The sequence below is a fragment of the Rhinoraja longicauda genome, chromosome 10 (assembly GCF_053455715.1).
Source record: "Rhinoraja longicauda isolate Sanriku21f chromosome 10, sRhiLon1.1, whole genome shotgun sequence".
NCBI classification, from domain to species: domain Eukaryota; kingdom Metazoa; phylum Chordata; class Chondrichthyes; order Rajiformes; family Arhynchobatidae; genus Rhinoraja; species Rhinoraja longicauda.
This window is the reverse complement of record NC_135962.1, coordinates 28329666-28345749: the sequence shown is the minus strand read 5'-3', so window position 1 is coordinate 28345749 and position 16084 is coordinate 28329666.

Here is a 16084-nt window from a genome sequence, read left to right as displayed (position 1 = left end):
TTTCGAGGTCGGTCGGCGGCACTATACTGACGATGGCTCCCGTGTCCACCAAAAATTCTGTGTCCGTGAATCGATCATGGACGTAGAGGCGTCGGTTCTGGCCAATCGTAACTGCCCCTATATACGATCGGCCGAGGCATTTCCCGCGAAGGTACAAGGTGAGCGGCAGTTGCGGGATTCGCTACCCCATCGTAGGTGATAATAGCACCAGCCGCGCTTGTGCGGATCTTTTTGGCGGGCTTTCGGAGAACTGGCGGGAAACGCGGTGCCATCTTGATGTCGCTGTGGCGTGGTCACTGATGTCGAGACCTTGTTGATCGAACTGCTTGTCTTGTTTTTAGCCGCTATGAGCGCGTCCGCTTTCGCTGCATATGCTTCGGGGTCCTTAAAAGAACAATCCGTGAGCAGCAGTCGGACATCCTCAGGAAGCTTCTCTCGGAATGCCTGTTCGAACATAAGGCAATCCGTATGCTCACCGGCTAGCATCATCATTTCGGCCATGAGAACGGAAGGCCGTCGATCTCCGAGGTCCAGTAGGTGCAGAAGTCTTGCAGCGCAATCATGCCTATTAAACCCGAAGGTTCGCAGTAACACTTTCTTCATGGCCTCGTACTTGCTTTCCGCAGGCGGATTAACGATGAACCGCATCACACGTGTGGTCGTCTCCGGTGATAGAGCGCTGACGAGGTAGTAATACATCGTCGAGTCGTCCGATATCTTCTTTATATGAAATTGAGCTTCGGTGTGGACAAACCAAGATTGCGGTGAATGTGTCCAAAACAACGGAAGGTGAACGCTTACCGCGCTTAACTCCGGTGTGCCAGGCGCGGCAATCAACAACGAGGCGTCGTGTCCCTACATAGTCGGTGATCGTCCAGATCACGTCGGGGTCACCAATATGGCGAGTCCGAAAACTTGTTGGTTGTAGAAGAAGTTTATTGCAGCCGCAATATTCGAATACAGAGTTAAACAACAAGGTAAAGGACAACCATCAAAAACTTACTGTCTTCTTCGAAGACTTCGCCGAACTGGAACTTTCGGGCGCCAAAAGCGCACATGACCACGCTGGCCAATCAGCGATGTCGCTCTCTGGACCAATCCCCATGGTCGCGTTCACACGTGACCTCGCTGGCCAATCTGAGGGTTCGATGACCCGGACCATTCTCTATGGTCGCTACAATAGCATCATAAAGTCACAGAGCACAGAAAGAGGCTCTTCAGCCCAACCTGCTCATGCTGACCACGATCCACACTAGTCCCACCTACCCATATGCCTTTAAACCTTTCCTATCTAGTGAAGGTAGAATATAAAATACCATATAGTTCCTATAAAGTACCATATCTATGTATTGTATCTGCCCAAAACTCTTATAAATACTGTTATTGTGCCTGCCTATATCCACCACCCTCTGGGTGAAAAAGATTCTCCTCGGGTTCTTATTACATTTTTTCCCTCTCACCTTAACCTATGTCCTCTGGTTCTTCATTCCCCTACTCTGGTTAAAAGACTGTCCATTCACCCGATCTGATCCTATCATTAATTTATACACGACCTCTCAACCTCCTGTGTTCACCAACGGCTTGTACAACTGTATAATAACATCCTAACTACTTTACTCAATTCCCTGCTGATGAAAGCCAAAGTGCCTACATGCATCTACACTACCCTATTTAGGAAACTTTCAAGAAACTATGTACTTGTACTCCTAGACCCCACTGCTTTACAATACTCCTCGGGGCCCTGCCATTCACTAGGAAGCTCCTGCACTGGTTCAACCTCCCAAATGCAACATATTGCTTTTATCTGAATCTGTAAGCTCACCACAGGAGCCCGTGCAGCAGAGAACAGACGCACTGCAAAGGCCCAGAGGAAACGCACCGCGCGCAAGGCCTGGGCTACCTCCACTTCAGCAGCCATCCACTTGTGTCCTAAGTGTGGGCGTGCCTTCCGGGCCCGAATTGGCCTCACCAGTCACTTCCGGACCCACAGTCACCAATCCTCCAACTGAAAGTGAAGTCATGGTCATCTTCGAACCTGAAGGATGAACAACAACCTCCATTTGCATCCCTTGGCCCTCTTGCCCAGCTGATCAAGATTCTACTGTAATTCTTCATAATTATCTTTACAATCCTTGCTATCTCCCATTTTTGTATCATCTGCAAACTTACTAATTATGCCTCAGGACATTCTCATCCGAATTATTGATTTTTAGGGCATACAGGTAATTTCTGAGCCAGGAGTTGATTTGTTCCATAATCAATCTCTTGCAGCACTTCATTGCCGGTGAGGTAAGTGCTAACAGAGAATAGACATTGAGGCAGATTACCATGTTCTTCCTGGGCACCAGTAAAATAGATGCTCATTTGAAGTAGGTGGGTTCCTCAGACACCTTAGATGCAAAAGGTTGAAGAGCTCCTTGAATACCCCAGCCAGTTTACTACTCGGCCAGGTAGGCCATGTGGGCCAGACGCTTTGCGTTGGTTCACCCTCTTGAAGGATGTTCTGATGTTACCCTGAGACACTGAGATCACAGTGTTGTCAGGAGTTGCAGTGGCCCATGAAGGTGCATCATTGTACTTCCTTTCAAAGCCTGTATAAAGGTATTGAACTCATGCGGCAGTGATGCATCATTGCCACTTATGTTAATTGGTTTCAACTTGGAGAAAATGATAGCGTGCACAAGTGAGGAATGTCCGACTGTGATTCCAGCTTAGTTTGTAATTATCTTTTCGTGCTCGTGCCGGTCTTCTCGAATTTGTACCGGGATTTTTTGGATGACTCTGGATCACCTGTCCTAAACACCGCAGATCTATCCCTCAGTGGATTATGAACCTCCTGATTCATCCAGGGTCTCTGCTTGAAGAAGACAAAGAATGTTTTTGTAGGTACACACTTATCCACAGTTCTTTATTGAGTCAGTAATGATTGTGGAATGTTCACTCAGGTCCAATGACAAGCCAACAACAACCCCTCTGGTTCCCCAGACCAGTTATACTATTCATGGCCAAAGGCCCGACCTCGCGATGCGTCCGCTGAGCCCAGGCACTCACCTCCAGACTTGTCCTGCACCAACCACCAGCCTCCAGAGGTCAACCCTACTCGATGCGCGACCTCCCTGGTCGACCTCCACCAACGCCAGGTCTGAGGCCCTGTCCACGGCAGCTCCCGACGACAACTCCAGCTGTCAGAAGCTGCTTTGGACGGGATCCCGACCTTCTACCGTGTCCGACACCCCCACGGAACAGACTGATTCACCACCCGGTGCTCCGGAAGCCCCCCACCGAGCACAGGCAGCCTCCTCCACAGTCGTCCAGTGCTGACTCCAACCCTGGGAACAGGCTCGAGGTTGAAGTGCTGCCACCTGGTGAGGAATCGGGGTAAGCATGCTGGGCTGCACATAAGGCAAACAACGATGATTTAAGAACCCCTACCCAGCATACGACTGACTAATATGCAATCCATGGAAAATAAGCTTGATGAACTTAAAGCTGAAAAGACTAACCACAAAGTGAGAGACTGCTGTGTGCTCTGTTTCATAGAGACTTGGCTCACACCTGACATACCCGACTGTGCCATTCTGCCCGAGGGGTTCTCCCTTCATCGGATGGACCGTACAGCATCTTCAGGCAAGATTAGAGGCGGTGATGTCTGTTTTCTAATCAATACCTCGTGGTGCTCAGACATGGTGGCCCTGGCAAGTTCATGCTCCCCAGATCTGGAATATCTGTCTGTTAAGTGCCGTCCCTACCACCTGCTGAGGGGATTTATCTCAGCTATCCGGACAGATGTCAAGCTAGCTCTGAACGAACTGTACTCCACTATCAATAGCCTCGAGACAAAACACCTCAAAACACTGGTCATTTTAGCCGGAGACTTCAATCAAACCAACCTCAAGGGTGTACTACCAAAGTACTACCAGCATGTCTCATGTCCCACCAGGGACCAGAATACCTTCGACCACTGCTACACATCAATAAAAAATGCCTCCCGTTGTGTCCCTCAGCCACAATTCGGGAAATCTGATCATCTGATCACCTTCTGCTCCCTGCCTACAAACAAAAATGAAAGCAGGTGGATCTGGGACAGAGAGTTGTCAATGTTGGGCGGTCACGGTGGCGCAGCGGTAGAGTTGCTGCCTTACAGCGAATGCAGCGCCGAAGACCCGGGTTCCATCCCGACTACGGGCGCCGTCTGTACGGAGTTTGTACGTTCTCCCCGTGACCTGCGTGGGTTTTCTCCGGGATCTTCGGTTTCCCCCCACACTCCAAAGAAGTGCAGGTTTGTAGGTTATTTGGATTGGTAAATGTAAAAATTGTCCCTAGTGTGTGTAGGGTGGTGTGTAATGTGCGGGGATCGCTGGGCGGCGCGGATCCGGTGGGCCGAAGGGCCTGTTTCCGCGCTGTGTCTCTAAATTAAACTAAACTAAACTAAGTCATATGATCCGGAGCGGTACAAGAAGGGCCACCATGATCTCTGCAAAGCCATCAAGGATGCCAAGAAACAATACCGGAACAACCCGAGTCCCAGTATAATCACTCGGACACACGGAGAATGTGGCATGGTCTGAATAAGATAACTGGCTATAAGATAACGAGGTCAGGCAATATCTTTGGTGATAGTGCAATGTTACCTGATGAACTGAATGCTTTCTATGGTCGCTTCGAGCAGAAGGCCAACAGGGAGGTGACATCTGGCCCTTTTCGACTCGTATGCCTCTTCCAGGGTTACTGTTGCAGAAGCTAGATCGGCCATCCTGAGGGAGAACTCACGGAAACCAAATGCCCCAGACGGAGTTCCTGGCCATGTCTTTAGTAGCTGCATGGACCAGCTAGCAGGAATATTCACGGACAATCTCTCCCAACTCCATTCTGAGGTACCTACCTACTTCAAGAAGACCACCATAATCCCAGTGCCGAAGAAAAACAAGATCTCATGCCTAAATGTCCAGTGGCCGTGACATCCACTATCATGAAATGTTTTATGAAGCTAGTTATGGAACGCATTTAATCCAGTCTACCAAGCAGCCTTGACGCACTGCAGTTCACCTTCCGCCACAAAAGGTCTACGGATGATGCCATCACCCTGACACACATCCCTGGAACACCTAGATAAGAGAAACACCCACGTCAGACTCCTATTCATAGACTACAGCTCTGCCTTTAACACCATTGTACCATCCAAGCTCATCATCAAACTCGTGGGACTTAGTCAGCAAACATCTCTGCAACTGGATCCTCGACTTCCTGACCAACAGACCCCAGTCAGTGAGGATAGGGGACAAATCATCCTCTACGATAATCTTCAACACTGGTGCTCCACAAGGATGCATTCTCAGCCCCCTTCTTTACTCCTTGTACACCCACGACTGTGCAGCCATGTACAAATCTAATTCAATTTACGAATTTGCAGATGATATCACCATTGTTGGCTGGATAACAAATAATGATGAAGCGAACAGGAGGGAGATCATGTCCTCGTGTCATGGTGTTGAGAAAATAACCTTTCTTTCGGTGTCAGCAAGACAAAGGAGATAGTAGTCGACTTCAGGAAGTGAAGCAGTACACATACCCCAGTTTGCATTGACAGCGCCGAAGTAGAGTCAAATTCTTAGCAGTAAATATCAGCAATGACTTTTCCCGCACCACCTTTCTTGAAGTAACAACCAATAAAACACACCACTCCACTTCCTTAGAAGCCTTAGAAAGTTGGGCATATTCCCAACAACCTTCACCAACTTCTACAGATGCGCCCTAGAAAGCATTTTATCAGGATACAATACAATACAATACAATATATCTTTATTGTCATTGTACCCAGGGGTACAACGAGATTGGGAATGCGCCTCCCATACGATGCAATAATTTAAGTAATTTAGACAGCAGCAACCCAACGAAACGAAACAGTTGTAACAGTTTTGGACAGGGTAAAGTGCAAGTTGATCTATGCGTTGTAGCCATCCGGCTCAGCAGGACCGGTTCATAGCAGCTATGGCCCTGGGGATGAAGCTGTTCCTGAGTCTGGAGGTGCGGGCGTAGAAGGCCTTGTATCGTCTGCCTGATGGAAGGAGTTCGAACAGACTGTTGCAGGGGTGTGAAGAGTCTTTGTGGATGCTGGTGGCTTTTCTGAGACATCGTGTGTTGTAGATGCCCTCCAAGTCTGGTCCTCTGAGCTCTATGGACTACCCGCTGTAGAGCTTTCCTTTCTGCCTCCGTGCAGCTGAGGTACCACACAGGGATGCCATGCGTTAGGATGCTCTCTATGGTGCAGCGGTAGAAGGTCGTCAGCAGCTGTTGGGGTAGACCAGACTTTTTCAGTGTTCTTAAGTAGAACAGTCTTTGTTGTGCCTTCTTGACCAGCAGCTTGGTTTGCGAACAGCTTCATCCAAGACCACAAGAATTGCAGCGAATTCTGGACACAGCCCACACCATCACACAAACCAACCTCTCTTCCATTGACTCAATTTATAACTCATGCTGCCTCGGCAAGGCCAGCAGCATAATCAAGGACGAGTCACACCCCGGCCACTCCCTCTTCTGGCAAAAAAATATAGAAGTGTGAAAACGCACACCACCAGATTCAGGGACAGTTTTATCCCAGCTGTTATCAGGCAACTGAACCATCCTACCACAACCAGAGAGCAGTCTACCTCATCGGGGACCCTTGAACTATCTTTGATCGAATTTCACTGGCTTTACCTTACACTAAACGATATTCCTTTATCATGTATCTGTACACTGTGATTGGCTCGATTGTAATCATCTATTGTCTTTCTGCTGTCTGGTTAGCACGCAACAAAAGCTTTTCACTGTACCTCAGTACACGTGACAATAAGCTAAAACTGAACTGAACTAACCTGGTTGATGCTCAGATCTTGTAAGCACTAAGTTGCAGAAATACACTAATTGATATAACCTTTGTTGATCTGTGCCTTAAGCTTACCGATTTGCTGTTCAGGAATGAGATGTCAATGAATACATTTATTCACATGGAGAATTTGCGTTATTTTAAAATTAATTTCAATTCTTGGTTGTGACTTAATGGTATTCACGAGCATTTGCAGCAGTGTACGGTGTGGATTCCTCCTTGATAATATGGTCAGAAGGAATTAATTGCATCACTCAGCAGCTGAAAAGAAAATTAACTTTATATTAATCCACACTGGATAATGAGAGACAGTTTGAAGAGTCAAGTCTACCACCATTCATCTTTAGACTTGAAATGATGGCAAAACTGCAGATACAGTGCCCTCCATAATGTTTGGGACAAAGAGCCATCATTTATTTATTTACCTCTCCACAATTTGAGATTTGTAATAGAAAAAAATCACATGTGGTTAAAGTGCACATTGTCAGATTCGAATAAAGGCCATTTTTATACATTTTGGTTTCACCATGTAGAGATTACAGTAGAGTTTATACATAGTCCCCCCGTTTCAGAGCACCATAATGTTTGGGACACAGCAAAACATGAAAGTAGTCATGTTTAGTATTTTGTTGCATATCCTTTGCATGCAATGACTACGTGAAGTCTGCAATTCACAGACATCACCAGTTGCTGGGCGCCTTCTCTGGTGAAGCTCTACCAGGCCCGTATTGCAGCCATCTTTAGCTTATGCCTGTTTTGGCGGCTAGTCCCATCGGTTTTCTCTTCAGCATATAAAAGGAACGCTCAATTGGGTTCAGAACGGGTGATTGACTTGGCCACTCAAGAATTGACCATTTTTTAGCTTTGAAAAACTCCTTTGTTGCTTTAGCAGTATGTTTGGGATCATTGTCTTGCTGTAGAATGAACCGCCGGCCAATGAGTTTTGAGGCATTTGTTTGAACGAGCAGATAGGATGTGTCTTTTTACTTCAGAATTCATTATGCTACTACCATCAGCAGTTGTATCATCAATGAAGATAAGTGAGCCACTACCTTTAGCAGCCATACATGCCCAGGCCATAACACCCCCATCACCGTGTTTCACAGATGGGGTGATATTCTTTTAGATCTTGGGCAGTTCCTTCTATCCTCCATACTTTGCTCTTGCCATCACCCTGATATAAGTTAATCTTCGTCTCATCTGTCCACAAGACCTTTTTCCAGATCTGTGGTCGCTATTTTAAGTACTTCTTGGCAAACTGTAACCTGGCCATCTATTTTTTCAGCTAACCAGTAGTTTGCATCTTGCAGTGTAGCTTCTGTATTTCTGTTCATGAAGTCTTCTGCGGTCAGTGGTCATTGGGCCGGATCTCCAACAACGATGAGAAGGCCTACCGGGAGGAGGTGGCTGATCTGGCACTCTGGTGTCAGGACAATAGCCTCCTCTTGAATGTCACTAAAACAAAGGAGCTGATTGTGGACTTCAGAAGGGCTAAACATCCAAGGACATACACGCCACTGGAGATAAATGGGTCTATTGTGGATAGGGTGAGCAGTTTCAAATACTTGGGAGTCCGCATCACAGAGGATCTGACGTGGGCAACGCACATTGCCGCACTGGTGGGTAAGGCTAAGCAGCGCCTTTACCACCTTAGACAACTGAGGAAATTCAGAGTGTCGCTGAGGATCCTTCATTGCTTCTACTCTGGGGCTGTAGAGAGCATCCTGTCCGGCAACATTACAGTCTGGTTTGGGAACAGCTCTGCCCAGGACAGGATGGCCCTGCAGAGAGTAGTGCGTTCGGCAGAACGCACCATGGGAACTACACTCGTCCCCCTGCAGGACCTATACATCAGGAGGTGCAGATCCAGAGCAAGCAAGATCATGAGGGACCCCTGCCACCCCAGTAACGGACTGTTCCAGATGCTACGGTCAGGCAAACGCCTCCGCTGTCACGCTGTGAAAACGGAGAGGATGAGACGGAGCTTCTTCCCACAGGCCATCAGGACTGTCAACTTTGATAACCCCAGAGACTAAATTTTTGTCGACACTTTTTGTGCTATGTTTAGTAACTTATTAACTTTATTTATATGCTGTAACTGTAATTATTTTTGTGCACAACCCGCAGGCATTGCCACTTTCATTTCACTGCACATCGAGTATGTGTATGTGACAAATAAATTTGACTTGACTTGACACTTGACTCATGAAGAGTGTTTTTGATCTGTCGGACAGGTGTTTGGGGATGTCTCTTTATTATAGAGAGAATTCTTCTGTCATCAGCTGTGGAGGTCTTACTTGGCCTGCCAGTCCCTTTGCGATTCAAAAGCTCACCAGTGCTCTCTTTCTTCTTAATGATGTTCCAAACAGTTGATTTTGGTAAGCCTAAGGTTTGTTTGACTGATGTCTCTAACAGTTTTATTCTTGTTTCTCAGTCTCATAATGGCTTATTTGACTTTCATTGACACAACTTTTGTCCTCATGTTGATAAACAGCAATAAAAGTTTCCAAAGGTGATAGAAAGATTGGAGGAAAGACTAGGTGCTGAGAGCTCTCTTATACCTGCATTAAAGAGGCAATTAAACACACCTGACCAATTACAAATGCCTGTGAAGCCATGTGTCCCAAACATTATGCTGCCCTGAAATGGGGGGACGATGTATAAACACTGCTGTAATTTCTACATGGTGAAACCAAAATGTATAAAATTACCCTTTAATAAAGTCTGACAATGTGCACTTTAACCACATGTGATTTTTTTTCTATTACAAATCTCAAATTGTGGAGTACAGAGGCCAATAAATAAATGATGAATCTTTGTTCCAAACATTATGGAGGGCGCTGTATATTTTTTGGCATGGATTTAAAAGGAAGGAATTACGAATTATTTGACTTTTGACATGTATGGCTTGGTCCTAAAATTCAATGTTATAACATTGACGGCACAGTAAAAGAAAAGTGAGAGTCCTTGCTTATTGTCATATTGCCTATCAAACAAGCAATAAAATGCCCTGTTCAGTCAGTCCCCTGTAGCAGTCACTCACCTGTAGTTTTGGTAGTTGTTGGCTTGTCAGGTCAGCTCCCAAATCATCTCAAAGCCCAAGTTTTGACTTGCTCAGCCTCATTACATAACTGATGACGAGTTACGAAAGAAAGTTGTGTGTTTGGTATGGTATGTGTGGTATGATTTTGCATTTAGTTTCTTCCAAGTTGCTTGGAAGACATCAGTTAGAGACATCAGTCACACAAAGGGTGGTGGGTGTAAGGAACGAGCTGCCGGAGGAGGTAGTTAAGGCAAGTACTATTACAATGTCTGAAACATTTAGACAGGTACATGGATAGGATAGGTTTAGAGGGAAATGGATCAAATGCAGGCAGGTGGGATGTGTAGATGGGACGTGTTGGCCGATATGGGCAGGTTGGGCCAGTTTCCACACTGTATTTGTTTCTTTCATTGGATCCAGCAACCTGGAAGGTTTCAAGAGAAACTAAATGCAAAAACATACCACACATACCATACCAAACATACAACTTTCTTTCGTAACTCGTCATCAGTTATGTAATCAGGCTGAGCAAGTCAAAACTTGGGCTTTGAGATGATTTGGGAGCTGAGCTTGATACCTGACAAGCCAACAACTACCAAAACTACAGGGGAGTGACTGCTACAGGGGACTGACTGAACAGGGCATTTTATTGCTTGTTTGATAGGCAATATGACAATAAGCAAGGACTCTCACTTTTCTTTTACTGTACCGTCAATGTTATAACATTGAATTTTAGGACCAAGCCATACATGTCAAAAGTCAAATAATTTGTAATTCCTTCCTTTTAAATCTATACCAAAAAATATACATTGCCCTCCATAATGTTTGGAACAAAGACCCATCATTTATTTATTAGCCTCTGTACTCCACAATTTGAGATTTGTAATTGAAAAAAATCACATGTGGTTAAAGTGCATTGTCAGATTTTATTAAAGGGCATTTTTATACATTTTGGTTTCACCATGTAGAAATTATAGCAGTGTTTATACATAGTCCCCCATTTCAGGGCAGCATAATGTTTGGGACACATGGCTTCACAGGCATTTGTAATTGTTCAGGTGTGTTCAATTGCCTCCTTAATGCAGGTAGAAGAGAGCTCTCAGCACCTAGTCTTTCCTCTAGCCTTTCTATCACATTTGGAAACTTTTATTGCTGCTGTTTATCAACATGAGGACCAAAGTTATGCCAATGAAAGTCAAAGAAGCCATTATGAGACTGAGAAACAAGAATAAAACTGTTAGAGACATCAGTCAAACCTTAGGCTTACCAAAATCAACTGTTTGGGACATCATTAAGAAGAAAGAGAGCACTGGTGAGCTTTTGAATCGCAAAGGGACTGGCAGGCCAAGGAAGACCTCCACAGCTGATGACAGAAGAATTCTCTCTATGATAGAGGTTTTTAAAATTTTGAGAGGGACGGACAGAGTTGACGTGGGTAGGCTTTTCCCTTTGAGAGTGGGGAAGATTCCAACAAGGGGACATAGCTTCAGAATTGAGGGACAAAGGTTTAGGGGTAACATGAGGGGGAACTTCTTTACTCAGAGGGTTGTGGCTGTATGGAATGGGCTTCCGGTGGAAGTGGTGGAGGCTGGCTCGATTTTATTATTTAAGAGTAAATTGGATAGGTATATGGATAGGAGGGGATTGGAGGGTTATGGTCTGAGTGCAGGTAGATGAGACTAGGTCAGGGAGAATGGTCGGCGTGGACTGGTAGTGCCGGACAGGCCTGTTTCCATGCTGTAGTTGTTATATGTTATATGTTATATGTTAATAAAGAAAAATCCCTAAACACCTGTCCGACAGATCAAAAACACTCTTCATGAGTCAAGTGTGGATTTGTCAATGACCACTGACTGCAGAAGACTTCATGAACAGAAATACAGAGGCTACACTGCAAGATGCAAACCACTGGTTACCCCTCAGGTTCCTATTAAATCTTTCCCCCCTACTTTAACCAATGATTCTCCATTCCCCTACTCTGGGCAAGAGACTCTCTGTGTCTACCCTTTCTATTCCTCTCATGATTTTGTACACCTCTATAAGATCACCCCTCATCCTCCTGCTCTCCACGGAATAGAGTCCAAGCCTGCTCAATCTCTCTCTCTCAATAGCTCAGGCTCTTGAGTCCTGGCAATATACTTGGAAGTCTTCTCTGCACCCTTTCCAGCTTGACATCTTTCCTAATAACATGGTGCCCAAAACTGAACACAATACTCTAAATGCGGCCTCATCAACAACTTATTCAACTCCAACATGACCTCCCAACTTCTATACTCAATACTTTGACTGATGAAGGCCAATGTGCCAAAAGTACAGGCTCAGCGAACACTTCGCTGAACACCTCCGCTCGGTTCGCCTAGGTCGACATGATCTTCTGGTTGCTCAACACATTAACTCCCCCTCCTATTCCTATGCTGTCCTGGGCCTCCTCCACTGTCACAGTGAGGCATAATGCAAATTGGAGGAACTGCACTTCATATTTCGATTGGACAGCTTACAACCCCAAGGGTATGAATATTGATTTCTCTAACTTCAAGTAACCCTTGCTTTTCCTCTTTCTCCATCCCTCCCTCATCCCAGTTCGCTAATTTCACTGTCCTCCTGATTAAATTTTGCTGATTGTATACCTCGTTGTCACATTCCCCTGAGCTAACAATGAACTATTCTACATTTTCCTTGATCAACGTCCCCTTTGATCTGTTATTTTCACTCGTTACCCTTCCATATCTCTATGCCTCTCTCTCCCGACTCTCATTGTGAAGAAGGGTCTCGACCCAAAATGTCACCTAATCCTTCTCTCCAGAGATGCTGCCTGCGTTATTCCAGCATTTTGTGCCTATCTTCAGAGGAAACCAGCATCCAGTTCCTTCCTAAACAAAAGCTTTTTTGACGCTCCATCTACCTGAGATGCCACTTTCAATGAACTATGTATCTGTATTAGATCCCTCTGCTCTACAACACTCCCCAGAGCCCCACCGTTCACCGTGTTAGTTCTTCCCTTGTTAGTGCTCCCAAAATCTAACACCTCACATTTCTCTGTATAAATTCCAGCAACCATTCCTCAGCCCACCTGCCCAATCAGTCAATAGCCTGCTGCAATTTTTGACAACCATGCTCACTGTCTATCATACCACCCACTTTTGGGTCATCTGCAAACTTGCTAACCATGCCATGTACATGCTCATCAAAATTATTGATATAGATGACAAAAGGTAATGGACCCAGCACAGTTCTGAAAAAGAACCTACCACCATCACCCTCTGCTTCCTTCCATTCAGCCCATTTTCTATCCATTCAGCTATCTCTCCTTGAATCCCATGAGGTCTAACCTTCCAAAACTGCCTACCATGTGGAACCTTGTCAAATGCCTTACTAAAATCCATGTATACAATGTCTACACCTCTGCCTTCATCGACCGTTTTGGTCACATCCTCAAAAAAACTCTGATTCTGGAGACATAGCCTCACACGCACAAAACCATGTTGACTATTCCCTAATCCGCCCTTGTCCATCTGTGCATGTATATCCTATCCCTCAGAATACTCTCTAGTAACTTTCCAACCACAGATTGAAGCTCACGGACCTGTAGTTCCTAGCCTTTACCCTGCAGCCCTTCTTGAAGGCACATTTGCCTCCCTCCAGTCTTCCAGCACTTCACCTATATTTCCCCTGCACAGAGTATTGTTTCTATTGATGGTCAATTTTACCTGTGTTGAAGCAGAATGATCGAAAAAACTAAATGAATGTTGTGGTTACTCTGTTCTCTGCAGTATATTTGAGCCCCACATTTGAAAACAATTTAATGCTTTCCCACCAATTGAAGATGATGACCAGCTTTGTCTTACAAAATATGTGAAGTGGCGAAGATTAAACTTCCCTGCATTTCGAAATGAGCTGAAGGAATAGTTAGGCCAAGTAAGTTACTTTGCAAAAGAGAGGTTAAAGAGGAAGTAGTCCCATAACTTGAGGCATTGGTGAATGAGGACAACTGCCCCAAAGAAATAGTGAAAATCAGTTTGGGATTGGACTCTGCCAAGGATATTTGGGCATGCTATGAATGTCAGAGGAAGAGCAACCATCAGCCACCAGATATCACTCGTCTTCCAATGCAACGCACATGAAAAGCAGGTGAATTAGTGTAGTTATTCCATAAGAGGCCCAAAGAGTGTAGTTTGCAGGAAATTATAGGAGGGAGAAATACAGAAAGGGGGTCATAGGCGTGGAAGGCTCTGGACATATTAGATGAATAAATTAGCCTAAATAGTTTTAGACTATATAATTTCTGGGGGTTCTGCTTGATATTATTAATACAAAACGAGGCATATTTTGATCAGGTAAATCAAGATAAACCAGCATCATTTGTAATATATATATATATTTGTCAGCAGAGGCAGAGGCCTCCATCTTCTCAGTACTGGCCAGCGTACAAAAAAATAAAACCCTCGATCTAGTTCTCAGATGCACATGAATTTGTTGCGTCCTTTTGGCAATCAACTCATGCCACCTTCCGAGGAAATAAAGGGGAAGATCAGCGTTTCACATGTGACCGGATTATTTATTTTCTGTGCACCAGTATTTCCACAATCGGAATGCACCCGTCAGACAGTTGAACTTTAAGATACAAAGTGTGGAGTAACTCAGCGAGTCTTGCGGCATCTCAAGAGAACATGGATAGGTAATGTTTCGGGTCAGTACCCTTCAGACTCAAGTCTGAAGAAATGTTCTGACCCAAACATCACCTATCGATGTTCTCCAAAGATGCCGCCAGACTCGCTGAAAGTGAGAACTGCTCAAGTGCAACTGGAGACACAAGGAAATGCAGATGTTGCCAGCATCTGCACTTCCTTGTATCTCCAGTTGCAGTTTGAGGAGCAGTTTTCACTTTCACCTTCACGTTGGAATATTGCAGTTCCCTATTCCTGTCCTTGTCACCACCCAGCACCAGTGTCTGCAATTCCAGCTCCTCAAGCCTACGTCTCAAAATAAAGTTGGTTAGTCAATTGATTTTTCAAATCAATTGCAACCCGTAACCCCTCGGATCCCGTCCGCCAGTTACCCAGACACCCCAATCCCTCGCTCTCCAACACCAAACTCTTCACGCTCAGAGGTCTCTTTTTACCATAACTTACGGTCATATCCTGCCGACGATGCCAATTGTGGGAGCAAAATGGAAAGGCCACACAGAGTCGATGATCAAACTAATGGGCAATTTATTAAAACTGGTGCATGCCAGGAGACCAGTCAAAGCTGGTCTCCCAAGTGTGACTTTGCTTTTATATTCTCGGATGAAAAGATTACTCAGAAATTTGACAGTAAAATAAGACCTTAATTACAGAAACTTGACTAACAATAAAAAGAGGCCTTATTTACAGAAACTGGACTAACAATAAAATAAGGTCTTGCACAGACACTTCATAAACAGTAAAAGATCATGATTACAGAAACTTGATAAACAATTAAACGAGTTCTTGCAGAAACTTGACAAACAGTAGAATGGGGTCTTGCACCGAATCAAACTCAGAAAGACTTAATGAGATTATCCACAAGTGTACCTTCGTTAACAGTAGATCCTATTTTCTGCTACAATGATGGGTGTACGCTTTAACATGATCTATGAAGTTCCTGAAACTTGGGTGTCGTCACTGCTGCTATTTTTTCATCTGCGGTTCCCCATCACATTAGCACAGTCCACGTCGCTATTTACTAATTATTAGCCCTCACTGGAAGCTTTGCAGAGCGTGCAGAGGTGGTTTACTAGGATGCTGCCCTGATTAGAGGATATTAGCTATAAGGAGAAGTTGGAAAAACTTGGGATTGTTTTCTCTGGAAGGCTGAAGGTTGATACCTGATATGAGGAATATTAAATTATGAGGCGTAGATAGGATGGATAGTTACCCATTTTCTAAGGGTGGAAATGTCAACATGACTTTAAGGTGAAAGCGGCAAAGTTTAAACGAGATGTGTGCACCAATGTTTTGTTACATTGTCTCTGGTGGGTGGGTGGCTGGCATACATGCTTTTTGCTCGGCACATGGTAAGCAGGGAATGGCGGGATATGGATCATGCGCTAGCAGAGATTAGTTTATCTTGGTGTCACGTTCCGCTCAGACATTGTGAGCTGAAAGCCATATTCCTGTCCTGTACTTTTCTAAGTTTTATATAGTAAATTGAATGAG